We start from the raw sequence: 9180 nt of genomic DNA, 5'->3' as shown, positions 1-9180 counted from the left end.
CAAAGTGACATACTCCGTATCGTATGAAGAGTAAGCTATTGCAATATTAGATCGTTAAGTCAGAAAGTTGAGGAGCAAGGAGAAAACTTCGGTTAAAGTGTTGTGAAAAAATAAAAAAGTTTAGGAAGCAACTTGGGAATCAGAAGATGACATGATAGATAGATACCCAGACTTATTTGATCCGTTTAATGACGAAATGGAAGGTACAATCCTTGTATTATTCTTTTATGGCCTTCGTATGTTTGAAATAGTGCTTGTCTGTGTTCCGCGTCATTATTTGAGGATGAATGATCCCAAGAGGGATAATGTAATACCCCGCATCATCCATGAGCTACCTTGTGGTAATATGCTCTTAGAGTTAAAGACTAGAAAATTATTTTTTCCTAATTTTGAAGATTCCGCCGATTTAAGATTCGCCCAAATCCGATACACGGGATAGAAATTATAGCTAATTTGAGTCCTAGTTGAAAACACCATTCTTTTTGTGCTTGCCGTGTCGCGGAGGGGGTCTATTTAATAATTGTCAAATTCCAGTAGCCCAGAGCAATTGTGGTGCATTGCACTAAAGTTCCAGGTCCCAACTAGTGTGACAACGCGATGGCTCCGCATCGCAGTGACCCTAAGAATCCCATTCATCAAATTCCAGTGAGCCACCGCAATTGTGGCGCATCGCGATGGCCCATAAAATTGGGCTCCCAAGTATATTTTTTTCCATCTTATTAAGGGTATACTACGTATTTTACACCCCTATCATTTTAAACACGGGATTATCCTCCCAAGTGACCACATTATTCATATTCTCTTTAAAAGATCACTAGAACACTCTCTAGGGTTTCAAACAAAAAAACTCAATCAACTCACGATTCAACCGTGGGTTTTCGAAACTAAGTGAAGATCTAGAATTCCCAAACCGCAGGTTTCAAGAATCATCCATCAAATTTCTAAATTGAGGTACGTGGGGTTCATCCTAAAACCTACATGGGCTTGTAAACACTAGATCACGATTTAAAGATTATCAAGCATGAATTTTAAATGGGTTTTTGGAATCTATGTATTAATTATGCATTATAAATGTTTTTATGATATAGTTGATTTGGCTATTAGGTCTTTCCTCCTTAAATTTATTTACAAGTATATGTATATGTACGAAAACTGAGATTGAAGATTGTTTGAGAGAACATGTTATGAAACCCCTCTCGTATGTCGAATTAAAGATTATGGTTTTTTCGTAAAAGAGTTGAAATGCATGCCTTGTGATTTGAAAGTAGTTTTCTCAATGTCATAGCAATCGAAATACAATTTAGAAATAATGAGAGGGTGTTTCTTGATATTACTATGATGTTCTTGTGTTAAAGAGAAAGAAATGCATGTGATTGAGAACTTTGACAAGACCACCTTGAATTCTTCAAATGTTGACAAAGAGAGTTTCCTTGCATATGTTTACATGAGTTTTAAAGAATGAGTTTCTTGAAAAGAATTGTTGATATGGTGGTCCTAAATTCCATATTTTGAGAAGAGAGATATAATTTGCTAAATGGCTAAGATAATGTGACTTGCAAGTCAATGGTATAACAATACCATATAAATGTATGCCATAAAAGAGTTAGAGTTTTTAGCGTATGTTTTCAGAGAATGCATGTCATAAAGAGTTAAAAATGGGCATAAAGAGAGTTAGGTGGTTTCCTAAAGAGGGCTAGAGTTCAAGTAACTCTTAGCCTAAAATCGAGATTTGCCAATCCAGGTATATTATTTTTACGCTGGCGACGGCTGTGTGGCGTAGCAGAGTCGGAGACGCCAACCCTTACAGCATACTTGGGTTGGAGGCTTCCCAGATGAGTCAATGGAGGATTCGATATATCTCGTGGAATTTTGGAGTTGTAGGGTATACCACCTATTGTAAAAGTAAAACAAAGAATGTCACAGAGTTCAGATGATTTTGCAGAGTCTTTCAAAAATGCCCTTGAGATTTCTTACTATATGATAAGTTTATGAAGTACTTCAAATTTCTCTCATATACGTTTAATATAAATTATTATTTTGGATTTGCTTTGCGTACCAGTACAATTGTATTGACCCCCTATCTGCCAGGTTCGTAGGCTCAGTCTAAGGGTCCGGCTAATCAGTAGAGTATCTAGGGAGAAGTGATCCGTGCAGTGGTGAGCCTTCTTTGTTCCAAAAGGCCTGTAATTTTAGATTATGTTATTCCTTTGTTTTGGTCTATTGGAGGCCTTGTCCCACCTTTTCAGATAGTTATCTTTAGATCATGTAGTAGAGATTTTGCAGACTATTCCAGAAGTTGTTTAGTTGATTTTGGATTTTATTTTGTTTGGTTAAACTTAATCCAGAGTATGACCATGTTTCTTATTAGATTATAATTCCATATTTTCTTTTATTATATAAATGTTGTGCATGATTACCAGATAATATAGAGTAGGACGTCTGGGCCTTCATGGTTTGGGATGTCCATCACGGCTAGGCCCTAGTTCGCGCCATGACATCCACATATATGTTTATATGCTATATTGTCTTATAATGTAGGTTCAGGTTCTCAGTATCAATAGCGTGAGTAGTTTGAGCATGTTTATCTATGCTCGCATAGTTGGTGAGTCCTCATGATCTGAGGGCCTACTTCATATTTCCAACTTTTATAGTATTTGAGTTATCATTTCCAGTTTAGATCGAGTTGGGGGTCTGTCCTAATGGATCTCTAGTTCGTTATTAGTAGTAGAGGTTTGTCGAACTATGAGTTTATTTATAGACTTTCGCATTTGTGGTTCAGACATTATCTATAGTTATTCAATTCAGTTTTGGTATAGCATAGTATTATTTCTTGATTAGATGATTTTGAAGTAAGGTTCAGCCTTAGTAGCTGGGTCAAAGGGTTAACTTGAGGCTACTCATAGCCTTGAGCACCGTGTGACATCCCGGGATAAGATTTTTTGGTGTTACAAAGTTGGTATCAGAGCCTAAGGTTAAAAGAATCCTAGGGAGTCAGATAAGGCGCGTTACGTAGAGTCTTGATCATGGGTATGAAGCGTGACACATCTATAAGCAAGATGCTATGAAGTATTTTACGAAAATCCTCTCTTTCTTTCATAATCTACCGTGCTTATAGTTGTCACTATCTTCTATTAACTCTTCCTTTTTCATGACAGAATATGCCTCCTCGTTGAGCTAATGCTCGTTGAAATGATAAACAACTACCTCATCCCACAAATCCTTTGAGTGAGAATGTGTCACATGCAGAGTTGTGGGTAGCTTTCCAGGCGCTAGCCCAAGCTGTGACTGCTAATGTTCAAGGTAATTGTCAGGCTTCAGTCCCACCTCAGAAGGATGGGGATTTAGCCGTAGTTAGAATTCGAGACTTTATGAGAATGAACCAGCTAGAATTCTTTGGGTTGAAAGCAAGTGAGGACCCATAACTATATCTTGATGAGGTGAAGAAGAACACCTAAGTGATATATGTTTCTAAAGTGGAGAGTGTAGAATTGGGATCCTATACGCTGAAGGATGTTGCTTATGATTTGGTAGTGATGTGGAAGAAGAGTAGAGGGGAGAATTTAGCTCTCATGACTTGGAAGACATTTCAGGATACGTTCTTAGACAAATTCTTCCTACTTGAGATGAGGGAAGCTAAGATAGAAGAGTTCATTAACCTAAGGCAGGGCTTTGTGATAGTGAAGGAGTATTACCTCCAGTTCAACCAGTTGTCTAAGTATGCCCCTGATTAGATGGCTGACCCTAGGTCAAGCATAAGTAAGTTTGTGATCGGTGTATCTGGATTGGTAGTTAAGGAGTGTAGAATTTCTATGCTTAATAGAGATATGAATCTTTCTAGATTGATGATACATGCTCAAAAAATTTAGGTAGAGAAAATAAAGGAAAGAGAATTAGTAAATAAAAGGGATATAATAGGGAAGTTTGAGGATGGTCAGACTAGATCACAAGGGGGGAATCTCCCACAGTTTTAGAACCGTTGTGTATGCTAGCATCGTCTTCAGCTAGTCCTCCTATACGTAGAAACAGGCAAGAATAGTGGGGTAAGTCTTCTATGTCTTGATCCCAGAATAGTGTGAGTGGTAAGCACCATTATCCTATATGTGCAAAGTATGGTAGAACACATCCCGATGAGTGCTTGGCTGAACAGAAGGGTTGTTTTGGTTATGGCAAATTGGGACATAGAATTAGATAGTGCCCGTATGCTAAGCAGGGAAATAGGGATGCATTTTCCCAGACTCAGGCTAATAATGCAGCAGTTTCTTCAGGTCGCCCAGCTCCTCCTCAGGGAGCATCATCCAGCACTGTTGGCAGTCAGAGCTAGAATTGATTTTATTCTTTACCCTCACTCCAGGAGTAAGAAGATTCACCTCATGTTGTTACTAGTATGCTTCATGTCTTTCATTTTGATGTTTATGTGTTGTTAGACCCTAGGTCGAGTTTGTCTTATGTGACCTCGTTAGTTGCAGTAAATTTTGAGGTAAGTTCCAAAAAGATCCCTAAGACTTTCTTGGTTTCAACTCTAGTAAGTGAGTAAGTTGTTACCAAATGGATTTACAAAAAGTGTGCTATCACTATTCTTCATAGAGTCCTGTTAGCAGACTTCATAGATTTAGACATGGTTTATTTTGGTCTTATTCTTGGTATGGATTGGATCAATTTTTTTATGCTTCTATAGATTATCGCATACGAGTGGTGAAGTTTAAGTTTCCAGATGAGCAAATCTTTGAGTGGTCCAGTAATTCAGTGTCTCCCAAGAGTCATTTCATATCCTATCTTAAGGCCAGAAGGTTGATATCCAAAGGTTGCATTTATCATCTAGTTTTAGTTAAAGAGATAAAGTCTAAGGAACCAATAGTTCAGTCAGTCAATATAGTAAATGAGTTTCCAGATGTCTTTCCAAAAGATCTCCTAGGGGTACTATAAGACCCCGCAAAATTCTCTCATAGTTTGAGCCTTAGAGCGTGTTCAGTGAAGTGTTAATCTGATCCTAAAAGGGTGAGAAGTATCTTCCCAAGTGAGAAGTATTTTAAAACATGTAGAATTTTCCTAATATCAACTTTTTTTTCATCTAGAGAATTGAATAAGCTTTCCGTCGATACCAAATTCACCCAAATCCGACTCTCGGGCGAAGAGTTAGAGCCATTTTAGTGAGACAGTGTGCCACCCGACACTTTAGCGCATCACAGAGTAGCCAAAATGGCAATCATCAAAATCCAGTGAGACTCCGCGATTATGGCATACTACATCGCTGTTCCTTTCCATATTGCAACCAAGGTGGCAACACGATTTCCACTGCATTGCGCCACCAAATAGTGTCCCAATTGTCCAGTTTCCAATGAGCTAGTATTCCACCGTGTCATGCTAGCATGTGAAATCGGGATTTTTAGATTCTGTTTTTAAATTTCAACGACCAATTGGTAATTTTCCAAAGCCCCAAACCAGTCTATATAAGGGATCTATACCCTAAATGATGAAAATACTTCATTATTCATCAATTTTTCCCCTAATCCAAGTATTTTCTCTCTCAAGAAGTCAAGAACTGTAGCCAAGAAATCGAGAATGAGCCTAAGGATTTCTTCAAGAATCTTCAAGAATTCTCAAGAAAGAGTCTTCTAAGGTATACAAATGTTGATTCTTGGGTCCCTTTCATCGAAGAAGCTCAAGAGCCCTTTTCTAAATTTCAAAGATCTTATGTTTATGAGTTTCCATGATTCATGTGAATTGAAATTGGAGGTCATGCTATTATTGAGTTTTAATTCATGTTTGTTTACAAGGTTTTCAAGCTTTGACCATAGTATGTGATATTCATGTGATGTTTATGATAAAACCTCTTCAAGTTGCTTGTTAATTGATGTGTTCATGTCAATTAAGTGTAGAAATTGTTGAATAAGCAAAGCATGCTCCCCATATGTTTGATAAAACTCTTATGTTACAGAATTAGAGCCATTATAGAATGTTGACTAGAAATCCCCAGTTGTATGTAAGCCCATGCATGCCAAGTGTTTGTTGAAAAGCCTTAGTGAATGAATTATGACATGATAGCATGAAATTCCCCAATTATGTGCTCTTTAATACATGTGAAGTGTTTGATGCAAAACCTTGTTGAATGGAGTATGAGCCAATAGCATGTCTCCCTGTACTATCACATATTTATGATTTCTAAGACTTCAAGAGATGCTTTAGAGATTGTGATGGTGAATAAATGTCCATGGTCTTGATTATTCAAGAATGGTTATTTTTTACTTTTATGTTATCTAGTCCTGAGGGTATTTATACCTGAAAAATTAGATGCAGTCTAGAGCCCATGCCATTTTCCTCGATAATCTCGGTTAAGCCACGATTCTCAGAACTCGGTGAGTTATAGAACTCTATACTCTCAGATAGGTATAAAACTTAAGAAATTTTAGAAATCTCAGTAATCTCAGTATCACTAGTATTCTAGCCTTAGGTCAATACTCAACTCAGATCTAATAGAATTCAAGTGTTCAATTCAAAACTCAGTATCATGCAGTAAGATAATGAGATTCAGTAGTATTCCATGAGATACTAAACCAAGTAAATTCACAGTAACTCAGACAGGTCATTCGAGAAATATGATCAATAACAGATTCCACTAAGTTTAAGTTCAGTTAAGAATCATTTTAGAGTCTTTCAGTTAGGATTAGAAGCTAGCACCGAGCGAGTGCAGGGATGGAAACTCTCCGTTATAGAGGCAGATTCGTTAGGAGCAATTCCTGAAATCTAGAAATGTATAGCTAGCGCAGGAAGCAGGAGTCACCTGTTAGAATAAGGCTTGACTATTATACTGCCTTAGGCTTGACTTCTTGCGAGGATCACCCATTAGAGAGGCTTGACCAGAGAGGTCTTTACCCATAGAATGGTATTGACACCTTTCCAGCTGGGGTTATAGGTTGGACCCTAGCAATTCAGATTTGGGGTATGTCGGTTAAGTAAGAACTCCCATATTTACAGTTTCAGTATCAGTCTTTAGGAAAGAACTAAGAAATCAGGACTGTCAGATATAGTCATCTATCTCAGTGAGGAACTTAGATAGTTCTATTGACTCATGGACCACTCGCTAGATAAGCATGGTCTCACATAAAGTTATTGAGTAATCTCATTATCAAATCCAGAGATCAGCCGCTAGATAGGCTTGATCTCAGTCTCAGATTCAATTGAGTAATCTTATTATCAGATCCAGAGATTACCCGCTAGATAGGCTTGATCTCATTCATAGATTTATTTGAGTAATCTCATTATCAGATCCAGAGATCACCCACTAGATAGGCTTGATTTCAGTCTCAGATTCAGTTAAGTAATCTCATTTTTAGGTCCAAAGATCACCCGCTAGATAGGGTTGATCTCAGTCTCAGATTCAGTTGAGTAATCTCATTATCAGATCCGGAGATCACCCGCTAGATAGGCTTGATCTCAGTCTTAGATTCAGTTGAGTATTCTTATTATCAGATTCAGATATCTTTCGATAGATAGGTTTGATCTTAGATATAATTTTTTATTATCATTGATAGTAGATTCTAGAATAATTCATTAGAGAGGTTTGATCTTTGATACAGTCAGTCGAGAGTAAAAAGCTCATAATTCAGTTGTTGATATGAGTAGATTCAGTTAATTAGTTTTAGTATCATCAGTTTTTGAAATTACTCGCTAGATAAGACTGATCTCAACTCCAGTACTCAGTTATTAGTAATAGATGATTCAGTGTTCAGTATCTCAAGCATTAGTAGTGAGTTCAGATGGCAGTAAATAAGTATCTGAGTTTCAGTATTTTGAGTCACGATGATCTCAGTTATGGTTCATGCATTCATGCATGTATTCTCATTCAGTACTCTCATGATTATTAATTTAAGTAATTGTTCATGCATGAGCCCTTGTATTTAGCCTTACCTCATCTTCATACTTGGTATATTCCCGTACTGACATATTTGCGCTATGGTGTTTTATTTGACACCATAGGTTTGGAGGCACGAGATCCAGAGTACCCTTAATAACTCAATCACAATCAGCAGTCGTAGACATAGCAGTGAGTCCTCTTCAGTCGAGGATGATCCTTATTTTTATTATTATCGTATCAGACTTAGTTTATTTTCAGAAGACAGAGTTAGTTGGGGACATGTCCCATCAAATCCTAAGTTCAAATAGTTTAGAGGTTTTTCAGAGAGATGTATCAGTATTCAATTTCCAATTTAAAGTATTTTTAGATGTTTTAAACCTTATAGCCAGTTTTTGTATTTATTATCTATATTATGTAGTGTTCGGGTACAGATATCAATAGAGGGTTAGCTTGTGGTCCTTTGGGATCATGAGCACCGTGTGATGTTTCTATTCTTGAAAATCAGGTCATTACAGGTACCTCCCGATAGAGAGATAGAATTTGTTATTGACATTCTCCCGAATAATCAGCCTATTTCTATCCCTCCTTATCATATGGTTCCCACAGAGCTTAAGGATTTTAAGAAGCTACTCAAAGATCTTTTAGCTAAAGGTTTCATAAGGCCTATTGTTTCTCCTTGAGGCTTTCCCATTCTATTCGTGTGAAAGAAAGATAGTTCTTTGCGCATGTGCATTGACTATCGTCAACTAAATAAGGTCACAATCAAGAACAAATATCCTCTTCCTAGAATTGATGACCTGTTTGATCAATTGCAAGGTGCAAATTATTTCTCAAAGATGGACCTTAGATCTGGCTATCATCAGCTTAAAGTTAGGGAATGTAAAAATCTGAAAATTGCCTTTAGAACCCGCTATGGTCATTTGAGTTTCTAGTCATGTCTTTTGGGCTAACCAATGCTCCAACAGCTTTCATGGACCTCATGAATCGAGTGTTCAAGATGTACCTAGATATGTTTGTCATAGTGTTCATAGACGATATCCTTGTGTACTCCTATAGTGAGGATGACTATACAAACCATCTTAAAATTGTCTTACAAACTCTTAGAGATCATCAATTGTTTTCCAAGTTTAGCAAGTGTAAATTTTGGCTAAGGTCAGTAGCCTTTCTCGATTATATTATTTTCACAAATGGAATTAGAGTTGATCCCAAAAACAAAGAAGCTATAAAAATTGGCCTGGACCTATCTATCCATCAGATATTAGGAGTTTTTTGGGTCTAGCTGGCTATTATCGCCGTTTTGTTGAAGGTTTCTCATTTATTGTATCTCT

The sequence above is a fragment of the Capsicum annuum genome, chromosome 5 (genome assembly GCF_002878395.1).
Source record: "Capsicum annuum cultivar UCD-10X-F1 chromosome 5, UCD10Xv1.1, whole genome shotgun sequence".
In the NCBI taxonomy this organism is placed as follows: domain Eukaryota; kingdom Viridiplantae; phylum Streptophyta; class Magnoliopsida; order Solanales; family Solanaceae; genus Capsicum; species Capsicum annuum.
This window is presented reverse-complemented; position numbering follows the sequence as displayed.